The sequence below is a fragment of the Anser anser genome, assembly GCF_964211835.1.
Source record: "Anser anser genome assembly, chromosome: 8".
In the NCBI taxonomy this organism is placed as follows: domain Eukaryota; kingdom Metazoa; phylum Chordata; class Aves; order Anseriformes; family Anatidae; genus Anser; species Anser anser.
Genome location: NC_139728.1, coordinates 29048549 through 29072170, shown reverse-complemented (window position 1 = coordinate 29072170; position 23622 = coordinate 29048549). Strand labels below are relative to the sequence as shown.

General features: G+C 43.5%; 1 protein-coding gene and 2 long non-coding RNA genes across 26 annotated transcripts in view; 1 reads left to right on the top strand and 2 right to left on the bottom strand.

The window, feature by feature from the left end:
- The window catches only part of NFIA (nuclear factor I A), a 352139-nt gene that overhangs the window by 263981 nt on the left and 64536 nt on the right, over window positions 1-23622 (bottom strand). The gene's annotated exons all lie outside the window — the stretch shown is intronic.
- On the bottom strand, window positions 303-11451 carry LOC310903762. The gene is made up of 3 exons (XR_014587778.1): window positions 11348-11451; window positions 4927-10025; window positions 303-4619 (listed from the first exon to the last, which is right to left on the bottom strand). It is a non-coding gene; the product is annotated as an uncharacterized lncRNA (long non-coding RNA).
- LOC310903763 lies at window positions 11485-22816 on the top strand. The gene is made up of 2 exons (XR_014587779.1): window positions 11485-11649; window positions 18060-22816. It is a non-coding gene; the product is annotated as an uncharacterized lncRNA (long non-coding RNA).

Genomic DNA, 23622 nt, shown 5'->3' with positions numbered 1-23622 from the left:
GGGACCAGGGAGGTCTCTCGCAGTTGCAGAGCCCAGCAGCCTCCTTGTGTCAAACGAGGCTAATATCCGCATGCAATTTAATAAATTAAAGACTGCAAATATTTTTGGAACGCCGGACCGAGCGTGCAGCAGAAACACCAGGTATTACCGAAGTACACAGTGATGTCATTATTAATATCTATGCTCTGTCCTGCCTGGAAGCAAGGATCTCCTTGTGGTGTGCTATTGGCAGCAGGACCTTCCCCCCCCCCCCCCCCCCCCCGCCCCAGATTTAAAATCTATGTCTCAAACGTGAGCCAGCAGGTAAAAGGGACGCGGTGAGCCAGGTGGAGGGGAGACGGAGGACAGAGCTGAGCCCCGTGACGTTGTTGCACGAGGAATCCTTCAAGGTATCCTTGCAGCTTGCTCTGCCATAGCTTCAAGAGGCTGTCGGTGCCGTGAGACTATGAAAGGTAATTCAGCGTGCTCACCGTGAAACAAGAGAGGGTTTTACGCTCAACTTCAGTGAGACTTTCTTATTGTCTGGAGAAGAAATTGGCCTGAACTTACAGATGGGAAGAACTTAAATTAGTGGCCGCTTTCCTGCAAACTGATGTTCCTTAGCATTTAGCAATAACATGTCCTCAGTTTTTGCTAAATTGCAAACGAGCAATTAATTTTTCAGCACTTGTGCAGAATACTTTAAAAATGGAAACATGAAAGTCTTCTATTAAAATGAAGTTGATAGTATGCACCTGCCACTAATGTACTGTACACTGTGTCTTCCACTCATTATAGTGATGATTTGGGTTGAGATCAAGAGTCATATAGTGAAAATCACTTCAACACGTGCCTGTTCATATGCATAAACTCCTGTGTACCAGATGGCAAAATATAATGACATCTTAAACAGCTAATTGCATAAACCTTGTAATGCAGATAATTGCCGAACCAAAGTATGAGTTAATAATTTCCCACTGTATTGCCTGGCTTGACACTAATTCTAAAGGAAAGTTGTGACAATCCTAACGCACTAAAGTTCACCAAGCGGTAATTAAAACTAGCACTTAAAATCATTCGACTTTCAAACCCTTAATTACAATTCAGTGGAATCACTTTGTAGAAGTCTAACATTTATAGATAGTTACATGATAGCTGATATTTCATCATCGGCCCTTTCATGGCATTCTTCTAAGGCGTGCTCCAGGAACACGCAGCTCTCCCTGGAAGTCTACGGTCGTAATGATTTCCGTGCCAGTGGTCACCGGGAAGCACGTGGAGAACAGTGGCCAGGACGCCCTGCTACAGCCTTGTCATTTTTGTCACAGCTTACGCTTAAGGCAGCGTGGCAAGGAGTCGTTTTCAATCACCTGATGATGGATAAATGTAAATAAACAAGGAGGCACTGCAGCGATGCGTGCTGGTTTTCAAGGAGCCGGTGTAAGAAATAAATTGTTTTGGCTGAGTTCGTAACCCACGTCCTGACCTCCAAGACAGGCCTCTAACGCACCATCAGCTGTTACCCTGTATTGGAAAAGCCGCCACGGGATCGAAACGATAAAGAATGGAGATATAATTAATGACGGTAAATACAGTTTTAGGAGAAATAAGGCTTATCAGACAAACCCAATTTCTTTCTTTGATGAGGCACATCAAATAATACGACGAAGGTAAAGACTGAATGATAAAGGTCAATGAAGAGATGTGATATTCGTTTTTTTTAATGGAGATTAGAATTAACACTGTGTGATATTCTGATCAAAAAACATTAGAAACAGCAACAGAGCATGCACTAATTAGATTAGGAATTGGCTAACAGCCTGTTAAAAAGTAGCTATGAATCAGGAAGCGTTATCAAACGGGAGAGTTTTACCAGGATCAGCATCAGGTCAGATGCTAGTTAATGTTTTCTTCAACGATCTGGATGTAAACACTGCAAATTCACAGCTGATAAATTTGAGGATGACAGGAACATCGGTGGAGTGACAGACAATGATGAGAATGACACTCCAAGCGATCTCTGCTGCTTGATGAGCTGAGCCCATTCAAACACAATTGGTTTTAATACAGACAATATAAGATTATGCAGTTTCTGGCGCTCGCAGTTTTAAAAGACTGCTGGAAAACTGGAGAGGGTGCAGAAAAGAGCCACAGAGAGGATTTCAGGGCTGAAGGAAGTGCTTAATGGTGAAAGACTTAAAGCACTCAATCTGCCTAGCTTACTGGAAAGAAGACTGAGACGTGACCTGAGTATAATGTGTAAGTATCTATGAGATCTCTCTGGAACTATCTGCTAGATACCGATGACATTTTTAATCTTTCAGAGAAAAATGGATATCTGCAAGTCAGTCGAGCAAATTCAAGTGAGAACTGAGGTGTATGTTTTTACCAGCACCAGTGGCTGAAGGCTGACTTTCAAGGGACGAAGTAGGCACTGCCTTTTTGTGGTGGTTTCAAAGCAAGACCAGACGACCTGCTGTAACCAAACACAGGGTTATGCATTTAATGCAGGGGCCGTAGCAGACGGTGATTTGTAGCATATCAAGGGGCTTTCTCTAGCCTTCAAAGCTGTGAGTCTATACACATCAGCAGAAACGTCTCGTAAGTATTTCAGAGCAGGAACGTACACCTGTGCGGAGGAATAATCAAGTAATAACAAGCCTAACACATTTCACAGGCTCTACAGATCCACGCCAGGTGTGCAGATATCACACATTTATAAATCTCTAGTAACAGATCTCAAAAAATAGAGACTGAGTTTCTGTGTCGATGTGGGAGCCCCCCACCGGCAGATCTGCCACCCCTCGCCTGCCTCCTGGCAAGAAGAAGTAGGTCCCTCGGGGGCTTGTGCCTCTGCTCCCGGGGAAGGAGATGCAGTGACCCCAGCCCAGGGAATCTTGCACCTGGAATTCTGCTTTATGCACTGAATAAGACAGCCCAGGATTGGCGCAGGCCACAGACGGAACACTAGACTGAAAGTTGACCCCAAACCTCTTTTTTTTCTGAAGCATTTCTGCCTCAGCAATTGATTCCCCTGAGGAACGCTGCCAGCCCTGCCGCTCGCCCAGCTTCTCGCCTCTGCGACCTCACATACCTGCCACAGCACTTCCCAGACACGTGCGCTACCTGTCCTTTGCATCCTACCAGCACCTTCCCCTCTCCCCCCTCTGAAAAGTTCAGCAACTGCCAAAACCACGAGCAAACACAAGACGTTTGGAGACTACGACACCACCACATGGTGCCTCCGGCCTCAGCTCAGCGTATTGCAGAAGGAAGAGAAGCAGAGGCCTCGTCCAATTTCCTTCAGCTGTGATCACGTTCCTGGGGGCCTTCTGCCTAAACCTGGGCTATGCACAGCTCGGCCTAGCCCCAGGACCTGCGGGGCCATGACAAAAGCCGGGAGCTAAATGCTACAAAACCAAAGAGCATCGCCTGATTCTGTGCAGGAGCTCAGAGTGAAGGTTCAGCACAATCATTTCTGCCCTTAAACATATTTGCTAGCCCATGAAAAATAACTACCAGATGTCTGCTGTTATTCCTAATTATACAGATGGAGGTGACCAGATCTGATATTAACTATTCTCATGCTTGGGTTTCCCCTGCCGCTCCCTGTGGGCTTTCCAGCCACCCCTGCTGCGGATCAGCAGCAGCCTTTGTCTGTGGCAGCGGCACCGGCAGCCGCAGCTGGCGAGGATCAGGATTTTCCCCGGAGAGGGATGCTCCAGGGAAGATGCCATTCCTGCTGGTTATAACATTTTCAGTCTCTGCTAAGCACCCTCTGTAAAATTACAGCACAGGTGACTGAGGCAAGCTTTACAAAGTAGAGTCAGTAGAGATGACAAATCTTTTTGTGATACCTGAGGAGATGGCACCTTTTTGTGTATCCGTCTCATTATTTCTGAGGCTCTCTCTTAACCATCTACCTAGCTGGAGTTTAGCACCCAGGGTCTGGCCTTCCCTCACTCTCTCCACCAGCTGCAAGGTAAATGTACCTCCAGGTAGTCCCAGAGCACCTCTCTTTAGGGCGAGTTCAGCACAAGCCTCTACGAAATGCCCCTATTTTGTTCATCAGCCATATGTAAGTGAAGAATTCTTTGGCAGTATTCAGTCTGTGTATATGCACCACAGCCACAACTTGTCCATATGAGAGGTACCGGTAACTCAATTACAAGCCAAATTAAAAAAAAAAAAAAAAAAAAAAAAAAAACAGCAACACCAAAACACTGAGCAGCATTATTAAGCGGTAACTCAGACGCCAAAAGTTTGGAGGGAGGACGTGGAAATGTCAGCGATAGCAAAGCCTGGACCTCTAGATAGTCTCAGGGACTTAGGCAGAGACCGATCCAGTGGCTGCTGACCTGCCTTCTGAGCTTGCAGTGATGCTGGCAATTAACTCTAAGCAGAAAATTGTCCCACTGATTGACTCAGCAGCTTAAATTGAAACACAAGCTGAAATGATTTGCTGGGAGGGACGAAATCTGACGAATTTCTTTATCTTCAAAAGAACTAGTAAACCCAGGAGGAGGTGGTATGATACGAAGGAGGCTTATTGCTCAATCTGTCAATGTAAATTGGTCTTCCTCTTGTCTTTTGACAGAAAGCGGTCTGATGGGCACAGGTTGTCTTCCAGAACTGGAACTCTACAAAACAAGACAAAATAGACTGTCACATCTCTTCACTTCTGTTTGCCACATTATTTTCTGCTTAACATTTTTAGATACCTACTATATCAATGTAGATTAAAAACAATTTCTGATAATAGATTTTATCAAAGCAGATTTAAGAAACAGTACTAAAACATCACATGCATTCTGACTCTTAGTAATAAATACTTCTTAAGGTGAATCTATTTCCAGTGCTTTTTTTCTAACCAGAACTCAGTAACATTCAAATAGTGCCAATGCAATAAACATTCACTACACAGGAACATAACTGAAAGTATCCTACCTGGTTGTGGCTGGCTGGTACTTTCCAGAGGAATCATCTTCTCATCTTCTCCCCTCTTTTCTTCAGGAGGTTTTCAGGGAAGAGTCACCCACCATGTTTTAGCTTCCTCTAAAACTGAATGCTTGTCTTTGCTATGCATCGTACACGTCCGGATATCCCAAAACATTGGAGGCAGATTGGAAGAAGTGTTGGAAGGTAGATGAAACGCTTTGTGAAAAAGGTGGGCCCCCAGATTCTGTTTTCTGATGTCTTTAGATCGTTTGCTCTGTGCCTAATACAACAGCCTTATAAAATATTGTATCATCCGGGAAGTGGAATCAGCTCCCAGAACTGGTGAAAATAACTGAAGATCTGTCACTTTTCCAGATGAACATCTGGCAACTGATTGTATTTACTTTGATTTCCAAGACCCTAAGGCACTTAGAGATCAGAAAACAGTTCAGTCTATTCCAAAAAGAAATGCACCTCTCTTCTCAGCATCAGCTCTCAAACTGTTCTTTTGCACACCCCTATCTCTGGGTGTAATTACTCGCAGGTGTCAGCTGGAACACGAGGTCTTTTGTCAAGTGCTTTGACCAGCATGGACCCAACGAGCTTGGCTTACCAGGATTAACAGTTGGCTATTGGTATAAATGACCACTGGAAAAGGATGTCTTATGAGATAAGAGCTTTCATTGTCAGTCTTATGGATTGCTTCGCCTTGGGATGCTCTAGAGCCGCGGTGCTGGAGCAATTTGGACCTGGCTCTGAAGCCAGTGAGACCTACACAGACACACAGGGCTCTGCAAGAACTTGCAGGTGGCTGAATTCCACAATGGGCACCAGAACAAGGGATGGAAACCACTGATCACAATCACAATTACACCTGATTTATACACGTTATTTACTCATCATCCACTCCATATCCCACCAATTTAGGTTGTTTGTATGGGCTCTTATCACCCCTCCAGCAATGATTGCTGTCTGCTCTGTTAACTGATGATTTTACTGTTCATTACACCTATTTATGTGTAACTGTCAGGAAAGGTTTTGTTTCAGCTAAGAGTGAGGACAGTACTCTCCAAATCACAATGGGATTTTGAACTAGGCAGTGGCTTTGGGGGAAAAAAATGAAGTTTGCCCGCAGAAAGAGAAGAAACTCTTCAGAGATTTTTGCTGCCCAGCAGACTTGCTGCTGGAGGCTTGTCAGGTAGCAGGAAACCTTTCTCAGGGAGATTCTGCAAGGCTTTGACATTTATAGGGTGGCTGTCAGTGTTGCATAACCTCAGGAGCATCATTACCATTGACCTATTGCGGAGCTGCCACTATTTCATGTCCTGTATTCTTCATCAGAGCAATACTTAGCAGTGCTTTTTTTAACTCATGTCTCATCAGTGAGACCTTTCTGCTGTGTCCCTCATTTCTATTTAGAATATAGAGTAATAGTAAAACAAAGAAAGAAAATTCTTAGAATTCTTCGGAGTTAGGGTAAAGATCTTAGCCCTTTATAGCTTCCTTATTTCTCCTGTTCTAAGTAAGCCAAAGACATTGCTTAGCATTTATTTATGCAGCTGCAGTGGTCAATGTTTCCAGAAGTGAGGAGCTGCAAGCTGTGACTGCTTTTGCTCTGGTGGAAGCTTAATTTTGAAATGGGATTCCCCAAAGCTGTCCCCTTTCAGCTGCATCATGCTGAGGCTCTAAAAATTAGAGAACTCAGGTAAGAGCCATTTCTGAAAACATGGGCCAGCTTAATTTCTAAAAGTTAGTTTTTGTTAACTGTTTAGCTCAATGAGTAGACTCTAATGCTGTTTTTGTTTCATTTTTTTACCTCCATTACGTGCAAATTTATTTAAATTATTTATCCACAACATTCTTTAAGGTTTCTCTCCGTAGATTATTTTAATGTGGCAACTGAAGCAATCTCTGTGTAGTCGCAAACTACTTTACACAACTCCCCTTGGGGCTACTCACACATCCACATGCGTGTGGCTCCCACTAATGCTTGTCAGTGTGACTTAACATATAGGTGCGGACAAGAGAATAACCCCTTGCTGGGCACTTGACTAGATTTTATTTTTTTAAGTTGATCCAGCTCACTCATGGCAAACATTGTGGTTATTGGAAATCACTGCACTTACCAGGACCACCAAACACAACCTCCCTTTCCTTCTCACTCTTTCAAATGGGAGCTGCTTGGTGCATTTGGCATGCTCAAGGTAGAGTTCACAGACAAAAACAGGAAACCAGGAATCCAAGGTTATGGAATAAAGTGGCTTTATTCTGCATAATCTCTTTTGTTTGCCATACAACAGTATACAGTAAAGCCTCTCCACTGAAGAAAATAGTTTTTTTAAGGTATGAATCGTAACGTGGACATTTGAGTTCTGTCTGTGGCTCCATCATAGACTTTCTAAGTAGGATAGTTGGAGCTTTGCTGGTCTGTTCTTATGAAAATGAATGGAAAGCTGAGGTTTGAAACCTTGCTTTTGATTTCTGTGTACCTGTTTTCTGCGTCTTTAGTGGTTCTCATTACTGCGGACTCCCCTCTACGCCAGTATTTATATGCGTGTAAGTTAAGTGATGACAGAACACTTTCCATCAAGAAGTTGAAATCTTCAATATGTTTTATAAAACTGATGCATCTTGTACCATCTGTAATCCCCCTCCACTGCAATTCAGGGACATGCAAATGTTGATTCATCATTATTTGTTAGCCATATGAAAATAATTACTCTGATTTCAGAGTAATTAAGAACGAATATGTGCCCATATCAGAAAGAGGAAATGACCAAATCAAGATGTGGTCCGCCAGCCTCTCCAGCCAGCAGTTTTTCCACCTTTAAGCCACACTTCAAGATTTTGGAGGCTTTTTGTTTGTTTGTGCGTGTTTTAAATATATATGATCCTTGGAGATATTTCCTGAGTTATAATTCTGGTTGCACTAGGGACCAATGAACTAAAGCCAAACATAGGCAGGAAGCACTGTGTTTCAATACCCAGCCTCTTAGGAATGAATTTATTTGAAGTCTTCACTTTCTACCTCACACTATGATTTCAGGCTTGCTTTAATGGTTCACTAGAAGTATGAACATGCCAATAACAGAGTACCGTGATAGGACATCTAATTTTCAGAAGATCTTGCCCCCATCCCAGCAGCCACCCCGTGGGCAGAACCTCATATCATGGCAAAAGTCTGCTGAATTCAGTCCCACGGGCACTGGGACTTGCTTCTGAAGGCTAAACCACAGACAGACCTTACAACAAAGCCAACCAGCACACTCAGCAATTTCAGCAAGCAGTAACTCGCAGTGTTATCTGTCACCCAAGGTTGACCAGTTCTTCCTGTTTAAAAAGCAGATTTTCAACACCTATAACTTTACCAGGTATTAGCCATCAGAGGACATTCTCCACACTTCATTTTTTCATCAGGCTGATTTCTTTTTTTAGAAATTTTTTATCCAAGCCAATTCATCTATCCCTAAAAAAAAGGCACTAGGAAAAAAAAAAATGTTTCAGTGTTTCTGGCAGTTTGTCCTTGAAAAGGCCTATCGACGTCACGGCTTGAAGCAATAACCAGGAGATTGGCCTGCATCAGCCCTTTCTTAAGAGATGCTTTACGGTAGCCTTGAAAATCCATCAAATCTGAAAAGCCTTCACAAGTTCAGAATTTGCGCATGCTCAGTAGAAGTATTTTTTATTTTTTTTTTAAGCATTAAGCTGCTGAAGTCAGCGCAGGTTTTATAGGGAAGCGGCACCATTTGGGCAGCGCACACAAAATCCATCTCACTGCAAGGGGGTCGTGAAGCCCGCTCTACAGCCTTCTTTCAAACACTTCCCAACTTTCATGTGCTCAATCTCGCATCCCCAGTGGTGTCCTGTGAGCATCTCCTCTTCACGTGCAATTGGGTGTAACTTACAAAGCAGGTAATGAGTTAAAATAACCGTGCCCTCATTGCCTAGTAGGAAGTATGTCTCTTAACCGGTACTAATGGATGGCAGCCATTAGTTACTCTTACATTAAGGTGCATTCATATTGAAATTTTACACTGGCATTACAATGCATTTGATTAAAATGCAGAAGAATTACGCATTAGATGTCATGTGGCTGGATGGAAGCATAATTTAGCTGAGTCTGCAGATGCAGTCATGCAGGTGTTTCTGTAATTCAGATTCAGTTGGTGAAACTGTTGATGTTCAGTGGCCCTCAAATCACATCACCATCTGTGGTTCAGCTCCTTCTGAAAGGAATTCCTTGTGCTTTTTATCAGCTATGATCACTGGATTCCTGAGCAAAAGTTTTGTGAATCAGGCAATGTTTAAATGTCAGGTGTTCTGGGGGAAGGGGAGGCACTGCAGACATCAGGTATTTCAGCTGTGCTTGTTAACTACAAGTCCATTAAAAGAAGGAGACAAAAATGGGGCTCTTTGTGGGAATGTTCCCCTCACGTCAAGGAAGCATTGTGCTTTCTTACATAAGGAAGAGTTAAAGTTTGAATTGTGCCTGATTTGCAGTTTTTGAAACTAAGCCAAGTCTGGCCTTACATACCTCCCTACAAAATAGTCCAGGACCTGAAAAACACTCTATGCTTATAAGATTTGTAGATAGATTCACATTTTCTACTTAAGCCCATCACTGATAAACACCATTTATAACAGCTGCAACTCTTGCTACTTCCAGTTTTTGCAAGCACCAAGATAATGCCAGTTATGGAAAGCTACAGCCCAACATTCGGACGGGTCCATTACTGCCACCAAAAGCTCCCACATACTTTAAGACACTCACGTACACAATTTCTTTGCTAGATGGCGAACTTCTTAAAGGCAGGAAGATACGACTGGGAGTGGAAGACTGCAGAAACTAGGTAAGGATAGCAGGGACAGAGCTAACAGCAACAGTGCTCCCTCTACAAGCGCTGCTTGCAGCATAATGCAGATGCTGCCCTCTCTCTGCAGGGTTCTCCAGTCCGTAAGAACATCCTTCCAGTCTGGAAACATTAAACCCTTTCCTAGGATTTGAAGCAGGATGACATTAACTTCTGGAAGTTCAGACTTTGTGCCACTGGAACACGCTGTGAGGCAATCTAGCTAACGTGCAGTTGTGTCTATACCGCCTCCGAGGACTGAACATGGTTTGGAAGAAAAAAGCAAGTCAGAATCACAGATGGTTTCCTCTTTACCTCAAGGGTCATCGTGTTTACACATTTTGAAAGAGTTACTGAACTAATTTGTAAAAGAATTCTATTTTATATATTAAGGAAAAAATAAGACCTCACAAGATTTTCAGTCCATCAGCAACATATGGAAACAAGAAAGATCTGTCCCTCGGTTGCTGAAATATTTATTTATCATTGAAATCCCAGACATTTGCATTCAATGTAAGAGCAAAGCATATCTTATGTATAACCTCCTAGAGAATTTGGTTAAAAGCAGTTTTGGATACCTGTAAGTAATTATACTATCACATTCTCTAGCGGATTTAATTCAGGCCAAGTAGCAACTACTGTATGTCCAAAAGATAATGAATTAAAGCAATGCTTTGGCATATCCCCTTTCTGAAATGTTAGCAGCCTCTCAAGTGACTTGAAAAATAGGCTTCAATAAATGGACAGGAAAATATATGCAATTAAATTCAATCAATAAAGCTGTCCTTGACCAAAGTCCAAACATTAAAAACAACTCCAATTGAATTATGAGAAATCCTTTTCTGATTTTAACTAGATTAGTTTAATCACATGCACACCAAAGTTGCGTGCCGTTCCTCAGTAACTTTATGGAAACAAAAGTCAACGTACAACTCCGTCTCTTGCTTCAGCCCAACTTCAGCTTTTCCCCAAAGAGCACTGTTCTAGAAGAGCCATTTTCTTTAACAAGGTCACCCATTCAAAGGAAAATGGCAGAGCAGGGTCCCAGGTGATTGCCCTTGTTACCAGCCTCCTCTCTTTCACTTCCACAGAACTACAAGGGCCCTTTGTTTCCTCTGGGTGAACAACAGAAACACTGCTGAAATCCTGAAAAGCAACTTAAAATGTGAACGCTCATCCAGATCCCAAGTAACTAGAAAGTTTTGATGTTTTTTTCTCTCTCTCTCATGCTTTTTTTCCCCTACTATAGCAATATAGCTGAAGATAAACACAGTAATGAAATCAGAGATGCCACAAGTTCTAGCAAGAATACACATAGCTACACGCAACAGACATTAAGTAAGCCTAGAAACAGAAGCGCTTCAGAAGAAACCAAACCAAAACAAAAACTCATTAGATGTTGCTAGAGAATTTTTTGTTATTATTTTTTTTCAATAACCAGATATCACAAGAACCCTTATAAATAACAAAGCTCATAGATACTCAAAACCTCACTGAAAAAATCTAGATACACACACGCAAACCAGGGGGAATTGGACACTTTTAAATTTTGTAAAATACTTTTTGCTGTTCTACATTACCTCAGAGAGAGCAGAAACTCACCATCCTCACTTCCTTGGGGATATGGGAACAGCTGACAAATAATTTCAGGTAAGCCAGCCATCAGCTGGAAATCATGACCCAAGTCTGTTTGCCTGCAAGAGGTTTGAACCAGCAACACCTGTGAGATAAGCATTGCTTGCTGAGTGCTCTGAGCTGTCCTGTACAATGTAAATATTCTCTTAAATTCAGAGTAAAAATAGAACATTAGGTTATTTTAGAGCTGACATTTCAGCCATGAAGCACTTAAGATATGAAAAAGATGGATCTGGGGAAATAATTTGTAAGTAGCAATGTGTTTGTTGAATTTTTGCTCTTTGGGGACTTGTGGTTTTTCTGCAATTCTTTCCAAAATCAAGGGTAAATTACGATAAAATGATTTGTCTTGGATAAGGGACGGTGCCTCAGGAGCAAAGTTATTTCCTGCCCTATAGTAAAAGAAATAAAGCATTGCAACAAGAAAGAGGGAGTAAAAGTGTTGGTGGTAATGGCTGCAAGTTACAAGACTTGTCCTGGTCTCGTTTCTCGCCAACTAGCATGAGGGAGAATCCATGCAAATGGCCATGCTGACCCTTCATCTATGACCTCTAAAGCTCCCACAGCAACGTAACTTTGAGACTCCTTTACAAAAGAGACCCTTATGCTCAGCTGAACCCCCTGTTATTAAACTCAAAGCAGTGCTGGTTGCAGAATGAGGAAAACCTCAAGTGGCTGGAGCAGTTGCACTGAATTTCACTATCGCTTGTTTGCTGGGCCTGTGGGATGGCTCTGGAGACATTCTCATGAATGTATCCCTACAAAGGCTGTATCCTGATCTTCAGAGGGATACAGACCCGAATGAGACAAAACTTTACATAGAATAATATAGAATATTACAATAAAATAATATAATAAGTACAGGCTTAGTGCTGGAGTTACAAGACGGGAAGATTTGCCCTGGTTAGGTCTTCTACTGACCCTGTTTAGGCTGGATTGGCCGTTACTTCCGTAACGTGTCAGGAGACCAAGCTGACTAGCAAGACACCTGAAAAAGGCAAATACCTTCCTGCTGACAGCAGAACCTCTGCCTTGGACAATCCTTAGCTGTTTGCACACACGCTGAGAGCCCAAGAAGCTCGCATTCCCTTAGCAACCAAAGTTGGCACCTGTGATATTTGTTTTCAGCGACTGACACCAAGAGTTTGAACTTACATCTGTTTTACTGAATTATGGTAAAACAGTAGTAGTAACTGCAAAAAGCGGCTCTAATTTGGACAATACCGTCCAGATCATTTGCAGCTTGTAGTGCCTGTAATTTCACTTCACATATATATCACTTCACAGTACGGGAAACCACATAGAAGAGGAACATGACAAGTCTTACGCAGGCTGGGTCTTGACAGCTTGACCTATTCCCAGCTATAAAACTTGCTTGTGTAGAAGTTTTCCTCCTGTCTTTTATAGTTCATTTGTGAAGGATTGTCCACCTGGTGCCTTATCGCAAACTGTGGAATGAGTCCAGGAGATGGCAACAACATGAACTGCTGTGGGGGATAACAAGGACTCTGTTATGACTGGGAACGTTTGCAGTACTATAAATAACTCTATCAATATTGTGATAATGGCACTTTAAAGAGGTCTATTTTACAAGTGTTGAATGTAAGAGAGACCACAGCTGTGCTCATTAATTCTGAAGTATGCTCCTCTCTATGTACAATTTGCAGGTGTAACAATAGGAGTGTTGACTCAATGCAGGTCTAGCTAGTGTTTGGATTAAAAAAAAGGTCACAGTAGCATGATTAGTTCTTAACGAGTCTTTATTGTGTTTGGCAGAGGGAAAGCAAATGATGATAGTTTAATTGAAAACAATAAAAGTAAAATGGAACTTTGTTACAGAATTCAGCTATACGTAAATAGCTTCTCCCCCCCAAAGAGCAAGTACCGTAATTGACAGCAGTAGATCTTTTGATAATTAATTGCAGTAAATTATCACTTGGCACAAAGAAGGCATAATTCTAATTAATTTGCAACCTTTCCAGCATAACACTGAATTGAAAATGGCACTGCTGTAATTTTTTTCGAGCTAATATAGAACTGGAGTACAAACAACATTGTGATGCTTTCCCGTGTTTTCCTTGTTTGGAGTTGAACTTGGGTGATTCGGTCCCTTCCACACAATTGCTGTACTACACAGGGATGACCCAAATGAGTAGGAGTTTCCTGCACAGTCAGAATTAATCTGCCACAGCATGGGATAATATAATTATGTACAGGGATTCAGGCAGAGAACTGGTTCAGCTGGGGCTAGCCTGGAACTTCAATGCCTCGATTGAGGACAGGCAGGGCTGTGAAGAGTCCCTTTCATTATCCTTTTAATCTTGATTTGAAAAGAAGGTACGTGGTCAGGCCAGGCTCTTTAGGCAGAACTAAGAAGAACTGTAATACGAGTCAAATATATCAGCCTCCATCTTGGTAACAATTTACAAATATATTTTCCTGATCTCTCGGAATGCAAATTCTCCCTGGCAACTGCAGGGCAGAGCTAAATGGCAGGTCCTTTTGAGGAGGTGTGATGTAAGGACATCTTTTGAGGCAGCTAGCTAATAGTACAGAAGCTTTTAACTCTGAGGACTGCTGGGATGCAATGGCCAACAAATCCATTTTAAGCAGGACGCTTCGTGAGTGCTTAGGGATGAGATGCCATTCCTTCCTCATCATAACTAGTCTTCACGATGAGGCTCCTAGCTAATGATTTGTTAATGGAGTTAATATCTGGGCCCCAATCTGTGACTTTGCACAACCTATAACTCTTCTGTGCCCCAAAACTTCTCAGTGTCCCTGGGAGATAATATTTACCTCCCGCGCATCAGTGTTGTGAGAATAAATTAACTTTGGGAGAGTATGTTGAGTTCCTTGGGAAACAGTTACTAAATAAGTGCAAGTATTATCATATATTAAATCAGATCAGCTATTAAAAATGAGAACAAGTCCTCAGATCCGTAACCCACACTACATCAGTTTCTCCTTCCTTTGCTGATTACTGTTAGCCTTGATAATAATGAACTCAAAGACGATATTAGCAGCCTAACCTATACTATGATTTAATCTTGATTGCCACAGATCAAGGTTTGATTTAATTGCTCTAGAATTAATTAGGAAGAGAAACAAGTTATAAAAAAGAATTTTCACTCTAAATAAAGAAACTGTTTACATTCAATTGGAGTTCATGTTAGAACAAATCATTAAGCTATAAAGGATTACATCCAGGCTAGAATTAAAGTCAAGCCGATTCATTAACCCAAATGGTAGCCCAGAGATTACCAACATGGTATTTCTGCTTTGGTGATCAAAGGATCAAGGGATACATGACCAGATGACCCTAATTGAAGCAATCTCCACCGAATTTTGCAAATGAACTCGAAAGTACTAAGAAGATAGTCTCAAACTTCTGTCTTTGCGGGGAATAAATCCGTCCTCGTAGTCTTACTTTAGACATGCAGTAAGGGAAAAGAAAGACAAGAAAGCTAATGGCAATCCTTTATGCAGTACGTAAAGTAGGAATATTTCTCTTGAGTTATGGAGGACGCTTACCCGAATTGTTTATAGTTGTCTGTTACAGCTTTTGAAACATAGGGAATTTACAGTCAAAAACTTCATCCCTATTGCCCTGTCAATGACCTCATCACACCTGACCTACAGGGAGTATCTTCTGGTGGGTTAACCCGTAAATCAGCCGGCACGCAAGGCCCTTCTCTCAAAAGCTTGCCAGTAGTGCTGAATTAGGTATGATAGTTTTATTGTGTGAGCTACTGTTCACCGGGGACCGAGTGGGAACTGCTGACCGTATTTCACTTGAGAGTGCAGGATGAACTTGAGCCTTGGTCCCAGTGGTGAAAGGCCGAGTCCGTACCGCGGCGAGGCCCTGAACCTACAGGCTCGGCTCTGCAGCGGGGAGAGCTGCGGGTGCTTTGTCAAGGTAATCATTGGAAGCACGAACTCGGGTTGTGTTTCAAGTTTTAAATAAGAAAAATACATGTAAATGCTGAAAAACAATAGGGGCAAGACTTTGAAAGACTGGTATATACATTATCAAAATTCTGCAAATCCCTCTGTGGAAAATTAAGAGTCACGGAAGAGCATAAGAACTTCCTGAAGACAGAGACTATAATTCTTGTTATAAAAGGGGAGAAATTGGATGTGATAACTAGTGATGGACAAACTTCAAAAGGTTCAGGGCTTGTGCTCGGTTTGGATAACCATCCAGGAGCTTTGATGCACATCCAAAGCTTATCTGGACCTCCTGGGCCTGTAAATATTGGGATGGAAATCTTGCAAGAACAGGCTGTCTTGAGAGATTTTTCTTTTTTAGTGTTTTGGGCAAGTATTTTCTTGTCATGCTGGAAATACAACAGAAATAATAATGGCAAGAAATAAGGCCTGTTTTTAAAGAGTACTTCAAATCTAAGTCACAAATGAAAAATAAAAAAATGCTTCTCCTAAAATGCTTTAGACATCTCAAGACCTTTTTGGAGTCAAGAGGGGCAAAATTTTAAAATAAATGCAGAAAAATATTTCCCAGTTTCTTCTGTATCACAACTGTGCTAACATCATTTTGAGCTGGAGGCTTTTTATTTTTTTCTTGTCTTTGTACAGTCGCTTCTATGCAAAACATCAAAAATGATGTAGAGATTTCTGACTAAATAAGATATAGATCAAGTTAGGAAGAATACTAGCATCACCCAAAATGTGATTTGCATACACAGCAGTTACGTAAAGTAAAACCCAACTTCCAAATGCCAGACTTTGTGTGAAACCTTGTACAGGTTTGAGAAGACTTTTTGTCTGTGTGTGTGTACACCTATGTAAATTTTCTTAGTTCTCCATGGACACAAAATAGGTTATAGTTGATGAAACTGTTTCACTTGGTTTTGAAGCAGAAATGATTGTGTGACTGTTTTATGCTCAATAAACCAGAGTAAAATGTTGTAGGTGATAAGGAGCCAGCTCCTGGGGTTGGTAGAAGGATTTGTCTCTCCCAGGCTGGAGGGACAGAAAGCAGGTACGCTTATGCCGGCGGTTCTTACAGCTGGCCAGAGATGAATTAGTAGGTTCGGCTGGGTTTGTATTCAGAATTGTGACCAAACTACTGAAGACTGAGCTTTCTGTATGTTTGTATAACCATTGGCAAATGGTTAAAGTACATGCCAGGCCTGAGATGCTAGCTTAGGCAGTGGAGAGGTGCCCGTGTTGGAAGAACCTTGGAGGACATGTAACCCTGTTGTCTCACCACGTCGTACTGAGGGCACGGAGCAGCATCTGCCCTCCTCAGCACTCTTGGCTTGGTGCTGTTATTAGGCACTGAACCTGCTTTTTAAAGCCATGCTTCATTTTTGGGGTTTGAAGCAGAAGTTCAATAAAAGAGATCTGGTGATTAAAATCCCACCACTGCTCCAGGTACAGATATTTCTAGGTCTGTAGGTGAGGAGGTGTCCTCTGCACTGCTTCTCAGAGGAACGATAAAACCAGTAACACTTTGAACTCGGTAGTTGAGGCTGATGGGAGATGTCAGAGGAGAAGGTAACCCCCCTGGTGGCTGGGGAGGAGGAATTTATTTCCTCTAGGTAAGAGACTTGCAGGGGCAGGTGCCCTGGATGAGGTACTGCCACTCCTTTTTCCTAAAGGCCAATTTGAAATGATGATGGGGAGAGGGGAAGCCAGCAGGGCTTAAATTCTGGTTAAGCTGGATGCCAGCTCACTTAGGTCCTGAAAACGTAAGAGTTGGGAGCAACCACTGGTGGTCTCTTCACAGGTGAGTCCCAGCAGGCCATGGCAGCTAGAAGGGCAGCAAGACCCAAGGAGGGGCTTCTTGGAAGACCAGACTGGTCAGGGCCAAACTGACTTTTTTCTCAGCATGATAAAACCCCTAGGCTGTCGTGCGAGTTTCTGTGTGTTGAGCTCTAGAGCTCTGCCATGCACAGATCTGTGGATCCCGTGGCTGACATCTCCTGACCTGTAACTTAGCAGGATCCCTACACGGACATGGCATCGCTTAACTGGGGCTTACTTATTTCAAATGTTTGTTACGAAGCTGTAGTCTGCTATTTCAATCTACCTTGCATACTGAGGTCATTTCTGCCTGCGTGTCTGAGCCAGCGGGCCTGGCTGTGCTCCTCTCTCAGGGCTTAATCCGGCTCCAAGTCCCTGGGAGTGTCTCCGCTGACTCCAGCGAGGCTGGCTGGGGTGCTGAGGGGCTGGCAAAGCACACAGAGCCGCGTGCTGACCTGTCCCAGTGCGCCTTGCCACCCTCACAGGCTCAGGGAGATGCTTGTAAGCCCCATATGCATAGTTTGGTCCCTTCGTAGTAGCAACACCCAAACTGACTTGCAAATAAACAGCATTAAACATCCTAGCTGCGTTAGCATGGGATGTCAAGTAAATGAGGAGATACAAACCCAGCCAGTGCACGCAGCAAAAACTGCTAACTGTATTCAGGCAGCAGCAATCAGGTCTCATGCCACTGTCAGAACTAGTTAAATTATCATTGGCCGTGTCATCCTTTCTTTTTTTAGCCACTTAGTAAGCCACATTTTGGCATCTTTGTACTCAGATGGTTATATATTTTATCTTCAGTAGTGTGTACGTATTAATAACTCCGGGAATTAATTTGCATCCGAGGCTCCATTATTTTTATCTTGTTTGTTTCTCCTTAACCAGGTCACAAGAAGTATAAATTTTAATCTCCAAATACTCCAGAACGGTACCGCAGAATTAGGCAAATCAACTACATATTGGCATAACAACACTAAGAATAGAGATCTGTACAGAGCTTTGCAAAAAGAGACTTTTCTACAGATGGAAAAACTTAGACACAGAGTTAAAGTTAGCCCTGTAAAAAAAAACAGTGGAGGAAAACAAGCAGTTCAAGTGTCTGCCCATGCGCACGGGCTTGTTTCCTTGTTTTCTTTCCCAGTGTTGACCTTTGGCTGCCCCAAAGTTGTCAGAGCATCGATTAGACACTGCAGAGGAGGAAACTCGTGGTGAAGTTGGAAGATAAACCTCAAAGAGTTTCAGGCATTCAAGGGATGAGGCTGACTGAGCTGCTTAAATACTGGATGTATCCAAAATACAACCGAGGCCGTAATGGGATCAAGGTAGCAGCTCATCACTGGGGACGTTTCAGCTTCCTGCCCTCCAAGACGAGGCATGGAGCAGAAGACCACCCTCATCCTCACAAACCCCCGAGCCCAGATGCAGATTAATGAAGAGCGAAGAAGACTTACAGAGCCAGACTGACGCAGTGTTTGTTAACAGAGAAAGACTTTAGATGTGTATGGGTGGGTCTAGTCCCTCTTTCGTCTTCCCCTGCAGCAGTCACCATGTCCATGTGCTGCCTCGGGAGCCAAGGTCCAGCAAGGAGCAGAGACAACAAAGGGGGTGAAGCTGTTTGCTGCTGTTCTCAAATTCAATACTAAATTATACTCCGCATTTTGGGTACCAAGCAGGCAATCTCAGCAAAGTTCCTATCCACTTACTTAGTGTCTCTGACCTATCAGGGACACTGGAGTTCCTTTTGCAGAGGGACCAATGCACCCACCAGCTAACGGAGAGCACCCAGTAAGGGCCACCACTGAAGTTTAAAAACAACCCTATTGGTAAACACAGAGACAGTGGAGTCAGTGGGAGGCCAAAGCCTCCCAAAATCCATACAGGGAACAGGTCTGTAGAGGTGTCGGCTGCATGGAGGAGGACGAGTCAGTCCCAGCACCTCTTTAACTCTGGGCTTCTCGAAGAGCTGCAGTGGGATTTGTGAGGTGGGAGTCCCACTGTCACGCTTCACGCTAGCCACCGACAGCTGAGAAATGTTAGTTGTCTTTCAATACAAGCCGGCGTGCAGCTGGGGAGTATTCCTTACATCTTGCTCAAAAAAATCCAAAACATCTTGGGAGAGGAATCTGCGTGCATAGCTGTGCAGGCAGAGAGGAAGGGGTCTGCTCCCTGCCTGTCCTCGGAGCAGCCATCACCCAGAGCCACCTTTCCAGGCGTGGTCACCCTGTCCCAACGGGGCTGGGGCTGCCCTGTGACTTACTGGGTTGGTGGCAGTGTGGTATCTTTGCCTGGCTTTGCCTGCTTTCCATTTTTAAAGAGTTTTTCTACATGATAGGTGATGACACTGCGTCCTACAGAGCCAGGAGCTGAAGGCAGATGCGGGCTGGGACTGATAGTAGTGAAGAAAGTTCAGAATAACAGCTTTGTAGCTGCAGGCCCTGGGATTTTATACAGGGTGTTAGAAACAGTTCGAGGGAAAGAGCAAGCTTTTCTGTATCTCAATGAGATGTACACCAAATATGCGGTTGCTACTACTGATTTTAGGAAGCAAGTTTACAGGTTTTCCAAAGTGAGTGAGTTGTGTGTTCCCACATATATTCTCAGCACTTATTTTGTAAAGAACTTTGTTGAAACTCCCATAAATGGCTTATGATGATTTTGCTACCTGGCCTCCAACGCTTCTAGGAAGAGATGTGCAGACAGAGACCCAGGTGATGGATGGCAAGAAAAAGGAATAGGAGCCACCCAAGAACTCTGCAAAGAAACTCCCTCTAAAATTGAAGGAAAATAACTTTTAAAGAATTTTAATCATATTTTTTTTTTTCAATGATCACACGTGTGCTGAGGAACTTGAAAAATCAAGCCATGTATTTTAGTAGCTACAGGAGTTTTCAGACCCCTCATCTAGAAGACCTGACCTTCATTATGGAGGTCTGATGAGTCGGTGCATTTAATCTCTAGTCAATAGGTCACTCAACTGGACTCCAAAACACACGTAGTATTTTTTGATACACATGGACTATCACCAGAACTGTTACTTTGTTCTTCTGAATAACTTCCATTGTCATGCTGTAACAGTCTGTGGGGGCTGAGGTTTTGCAGCTGGCTGCCTTGTTTGAGCTGTCTGGGGCTGAAGATGTGCAGCCGAGCCAAGCCGAGGCTCTACTGTTTGTGGTGGAGGAAGATCTCCCAGAGGAGACCACTGACATGGGGGCTCAGCCCCCAGAGACGGGACAACGCAGACTGGGAGACAGTAATGGAGATCTGCAGACAAAATGTACGTGTCTCCCACCCACCCTCAAAAAACAAACAAACAAAAATGCACCACAAACCTAAGCTCCTGTTCTGAACAGATTGCTTCAGGTGCTGAGCTAACGCCAGGTGAACGGATTGTACCCCAGGGAAGCAACCCTGTGATAACAAGAGGAACAGCTTCCTGGAAGTGCCTCTCTCTTCCTTGACTGCCAGGGGATCCTAATAACTTTTTCAGAATAGACATCTAGTTTTTAGACAGGTAAATGTAACTGAGGTGAATCCACCCTGCATGCCCAGACGCGGGACATACTGGTTTTGGTAGTTATGGCATGTCTGATGTCAAGACCTTTGGGGAGATTTAGAAATTGTGTTGATTCACAATCCAATAATTAAAGGGATTGCAGCTCCTAGGATCTGGATGCTGCTTCTCATACCCTTGTCCTACGAACCTTGGAGAAATCACCCTGGACAGGATTTTTAAAGGTATGAAATCCTATTGGTTTCAGGTGATTTGCCAAGCTTGCGGTCAATGAGAGGCACCTAAGTGCTGCTGGGATCCTTGCCCTTAATTCTCCTTGTTTGCAGTGTAGGATAACACCTACCTGCCAGGCAGGATTACCGCCTGCAGCACTTTGGGATCGCTGGGTGCCTGGTGCCGCCGGTGAAAAGTGCAAGCTTCAGATTGTCTTGCACATGGCGTGCTGCAGACAGCACAGCCGCCGGGCCCCGCGGCGCTGAGCACCGCCGCAACCGACCTTGCATTTCTGTGACAAAATTTATAGCACAATCCGATCTGTGAGATCGGCTGCTCCCTCCCTCCCGGCTTCTTTGCTTCGGGTGCTGCGACTCAGAGGCTGGAATAAGGGAGCAGCATCAGGGTAGAAAGCTTGTATTTTGGTCTGCACTGCGCTAGCACCGAAGCGTTTGCTTTATTCCTTAAATTGCAGCTTCTGAAGAGAAAAATGATCTGTTCTGCCTGGACTGCTGGAGTCAGGCGCACACGGACGCGCTGCTCAAGCCTCCCAGTCAGTTGCCCGTCTCTCCCAGTAGATGATGCTAAAGCGCGATTGTTTTGAGCAGTTTTAAGGGAGTGGAAGAGTTCGTGGGGAAACCCGATGTGGTGGGAACGCTCCTGGGGCTCGGTGCCGCAACGTGCAGCAGGTATCCTGAAAAACCTGGAGTCCAATCTGCTCCCGCTGTATTTACCAACAGCTGCAAGAGTAATGGGGTTAGACCTTCCGCAGGTTTTTATGATTTTCAGGCAGACTGTTTTGCAGCAGACTGACGTGTTTACGTGCTTTTAAGCAGACTGACGTGTTTACATGCCTCGGTGTTTCTGCAGCTATGCAGCTAAAACACAATACCAGCGTCACACTGCCTTATCACGCCATTCCTTCACTCTTGTCGTTAAGCTCTGCTTAAATGAGAGAGATTTGTTGGTCCTTTGCTAAGTTTGAACTTCAGTGTGGTTTCCCCCCTTTGTTTCCATGACATGTTACTAACTGCTGTTCATTGCAGTCAGACCCACTCCGGGTAAATCGTTTTGAAGCTAATATTCAACAAGGGCTGTAGCTTTCTGGTTGCTTTTGAAACGTGCAATGACATTTATTACCAGAAACGAGGCAGCGTTTTGCCTGTAGATGCTGCCAAAGTTCAGATATGTTTGAGCTCGGGCTGCTCTCTGGAGCCAGGAGAGGAAGTGGCTCTGGAGTGGGAAATACAGGCTCAGATATACATTTCCCTGGAATTTAGGAAAATTAGAGGGAGTTTGGCCTTGCCTTTACTTCCATTAGAGCTTTTTTGAGTACTTCTAGGGCAGGCAATATAATTCACTCTGAAATGAAGTTTTAAAGTTCAAAGATCCATCTGGAAGTTATTAATAAAAACAATAAAAATATAAACTTAAACCCAGTACATTTCAGTGAGGAAAAATTGCCTGCATTTTTTTCAGTTGGATACTTTTGCATTTCTATAGCTGAAAAAAAATTATTTTCCTTATAAAAAAAAAAAAAAAAGCAAGTTATTAGTCTCTTTACGAGACTTCTGAGGTCTGCAGTTAAGACATGCACGTACACCCCTTGGTTCTCCATGTCCAAGCTGTCTTGCACTCTATGAGTTAGGAAACACACACAAGGTCCCTGTCCTCACAGACAACTTAGAACAAAGCATATTTTCGAAAAGGATGTACAGAAAGATGAAACAATCCAACATGGGACCCACAGAGATATGTGGAGGGGCTCAGAGAAGGAGACTTGATTCCTCGAGTGCCTGGTCTGCTGGACCATTATTTCTTCTATATTAATACGCTCATCAATTATACACCAGGGCTATGTGACGTAGCCCCCCTCCCCTTCCTACATTCCTGTATGCTAACATAAGGCACGCTGTCAGAGGTTCAGCACCGATGTTGCCTTGTCCCTGACTGATACGCTCCACTGGGTCAGAAGTATGTCCCGGGACAGTCAGGAATGCAGCAAGATATATGGGCAGGTTTTTTTCTTCAAAGCTCTTGGACGAGAATCAAATTGCCTGAAGGAAACTTTTAAGAGCCTTTTTGTCTCTTTTAAGAAAAGAGATCCTGCAAATATTACCCACTGTACTTGCGGTTATCTTGCCACTGACTGTACTTGGTTTTCTTGAAGATGTACTGCCTATTCAGCACACGCTGCAAGCAACCACTGCAGAGATGTTTTGTATTCCCTGCTCATTGACACCACACTGGGCTTTCTTCTTCACTCACTTTGGAAAAAGGTTTATCGATGGGAGTGGGACAGATGGAAGTAAGTCCTACAACAGGCAATGAGTAGGATGAACTTGGTTGTATGTGGGCCTTAGGGTGACAGATGAGGTGGAGACCAACTGACGTGGCTGTGGGGCAGGGAAGTTTGCTGATGGCAAACTGTATGGGAGCTGGAAAACAGCCTGGTGGGCTCTTGGACCTACTTCTGAACTAAAAGAGCAGCATTATCCTCCTGGGATTTCGTCACGAGGCAGATGATGGCAAGGTATGCTTGGGCAGAATGGATGGCAAAGGTGAGATTTGTAGAGAAACTCCAGGAGAAAGTTCAAGAATTACATCAACGGGAGATGAATATGAAGGATGGCTTGAGAAATCTGGCACTGTTGTGCTCTTCCTACCCCAAGACAGGCATGAAACTCAGTATGTAAGAGCAAAAAGGGATTTTTCTCAGCTGTC